We start from the raw sequence: 2,832 nt of genomic DNA on the forward strand, positions 1-2,832 counted from the left end.
CATTGAATCCAGATGTTTAACTGTGTTACACATTGTTACCATAGTTACTCGTACATTTCTAGTTGGAAAAAGTGGATAAATATCCAACAAATTTGGCCATTTTCACAACCTAAATATGACAAAAAGCTGTTGTAATTGTGGCAAAGCGCGTGAGGGCAGCTCTATTATATATGGAGTCGGGCGGAGCAAAAATTATACCCACGCTCAAAACTCCAGTTGATATTATTTTCGACTACGCCACCTGAGGAATTTCACCCCAAGAATTTAACAACCTCTAACTGAAAGGTACACGTAGATCCTAATCATAGATGGAATCAGAGACAATGGTAATCGTACAAAAAGTTTATTAATTGTTAAAAGACACAATAGTTATAAAAGGCGTTGAGCAACAATCACTCTCCTCTATTTGTTAAATTCTATCGTCGGCAGCAGAGGAACCCGGGCTTACCAACAGGGGCAGTCTCAGGATATCACCCTTATAAAAATCACTCTGTTCACAGTGCACACACACTGGCACACACTCAGCAACTCATGTCAGAGAAGACCACCACACACAGTGAGGACGCCACCACCAAAAAGTCACTCGTCTGCCCCCCGGGTGCCCAGGTCCTGCCAACAAACGAAAGAAAAAGACATTAAACAAAAAGCATGGATATGCAAAGAAAACAGAATACAACTATATAATGAATTAATTAATACAATCCCAAGAAGGAACCAACCATTTGGTCCCAACTCAGTCGTCACAAATCAAAACCCAAGAAAAATAGCAAAAAACACTGTATAAACTCAAATTAAATAAAGAGTCACTAAGCAAATGGTCAAATAGATTCGGCAGTGTAACTCAACCAAATTTGATTTACAAATGTATACTGGTTTGATGAAAGCAAAACATGAATTCTCTAATCACAATTAAATTAAAAACAAAAATACAAATTCGAAAGTTGCTTGACCATTGAAATCAATTAAAGAAATAAACAAGAAAGAAACAAAAGAAACACCAAGCACTAAATCACTGAGCCTAGCACAGAACATTCACTTTAAAACAACATGAGAGCTCATGGGCAGCGTATCAGTCCCGTGCTAGACGCGGGATAATCAATGGAAACAGAACAGCAGTCTATGATGAAGCACAAAGCAAACAGCACTTTATGATGAAGCGCAGGGCGTTGGAGCAATCAGCACATTATGATGAGGCACAGAGCACATACTCATTCGGAACGCCGCTATTGCCCTTAGCGCATGCCTAAAACAAAACAGACGATGTTATACTGCAATTCATTCACCCTTGGCTTCACGCTCGAGCAATATACTCACAGCAAAGCATGCTGACCCAGGATCACTATCCCAAACTAGGCGGTGGATGGAGCCAAACGTCTCCGACAAAGCTCATTGGCAGGAAATGCAGATAGATCTTACGCTACAAGAAGCATACCGATTAGTCAGATGCCCACTCAAAGCACCCCAAAAGCACCGTCGCACACAACCCTTCCCTTACCTGTCTCAATTGTCCACATTCAACTTCCCAGGAAGTACGCACTCAGTAGACAGCACAGCCAGCGGATTAGCAGCTTCGGCGGTCTTTACGAGCAACACATTCAACACTGCACTCCAGCAAAGAAAGCAGCAGAGCGCGCAGATGACGTCACGGCCCCGGAAAATGACGCACACCAATGAACTGGTAGCCCGTGCTCTTATACGCAACAGATACCAGGCCATTGGCCAAACCCAAGTGGGAGGGGTGATAACCCGTCCTGCCACATAATGTTTTATGCACTTAAAATAATCCCAAAAAACACAAAACTGATTTTTTTTGTTGCCTGCTAACTGACAAAAATATAAGCCCAAAGAAGAGCACTGTGCCTGCAGTCGACCATATGCTGGATACGTACTTTAATGTGTTTGGGAAACATCACAGCAGATTCAAGACTAAATTGATTATCATCAGAAATTATTTAGCAGAGATAGGCCACTTCTATTAAAATGAATGGGAGAAATTGGAATGCTCAAACAAGGAGCTCTGAGCACCCAACAGTCAATGCACTGTAAGTCCCACCTTTTAGATACAGACATCACCTGTCAATAAACTTTAGAATGCGCACTTGTATTAGCTATACAAGCCAGGGAAATTGCTTTTTTTAGCATCATTTGAGGTAAAGAATCACAATTTATGATTCTAATCTTGTCAGATTTTATTGTTGATTTGAAATATCCATTCATGTAGATAGAAGCTGCACTGGCATGACTGGAAATAGCCTCCTGATAGCGTTTCAGAGATGGCTGACAATGGACTGATTGCTAGAAAGACTTTATCATATCATCACAACAGCGGTTCCAGCGGTGACATAATGATGAGTTAACACCAGAAAACAAGACAAGATACATGAGAAAACTTGACATGGTCGGAGTGGAACGCTGCTTATTGTTTTTCATGCTTTAATCAATCAAACATTTCTAATGGGATGTATTTCTCGTAAAATTTGGTTTAGCAAAGTGTTTATTAAATGGGGTTGAAAAAGTTAAAGTTGCTGTGAAATGTAAAAGTAATTTCATTAATCATCAATCATATTAAAAGGTAGAAATAAAAATGCTTTAAGATACCAATCGAATGACAAAATATTAATGTGACAGTCATAAATATAAACTTTTGGTGGCCTGGCACTGCTTAGAAACAAATGTATGGCTCAATAGCTAGCAACTGCATTGCTCTTATTTGTTCTTATATTTCTCTCAGTTGGTGAGGAATAAAAAGTCTTTTTATTAATTTTTTTGGCTTTGTTTGAAGTGCAAAAAAAAGTACACAACAGCTTTTCGTCATGTTTTTCATGGTTAAAA

The 2,832-nt window shown here is 39.5% G+C and overlaps 1 long non-coding RNA gene across 2 annotated transcripts; it reads right to left on the reverse strand.

Annotated features, from left to right (window-relative positions):
• Positions 1–355: 355 nt before the first annotated feature.
• LOC127653829 (uncharacterized) lies at positions 356–1,617 on the reverse strand. Of its 2 annotated transcripts, none has more exons than XR_007971863.1 (3): positions 1,496–1,617; positions 1,315–1,417; positions 356–609 (listed from the first exon to the last, which is right to left on the reverse strand). It is a non-coding gene; the product is annotated as an uncharacterized LOC127653829 (long non-coding RNA). The 2 variants fall into 2 exon arrangements; XR_007971864.1 differs by lacking the exon at positions 356–609 and adding an exon at positions 748–1,243.
• Positions 1,618–2,832: the final 1,215 nt, after the last annotated feature.

Source organism: Xyrauchen texanus, chromosome 13, assembly GCF_025860055.1.
Source record: "Xyrauchen texanus isolate HMW12.3.18 chromosome 13, RBS_HiC_50CHRs, whole genome shotgun sequence".
NCBI classification, from domain to species: Eukaryota; Metazoa; Chordata; class Actinopteri; order Cypriniformes; family Catostomidae; genus Xyrauchen; species Xyrauchen texanus.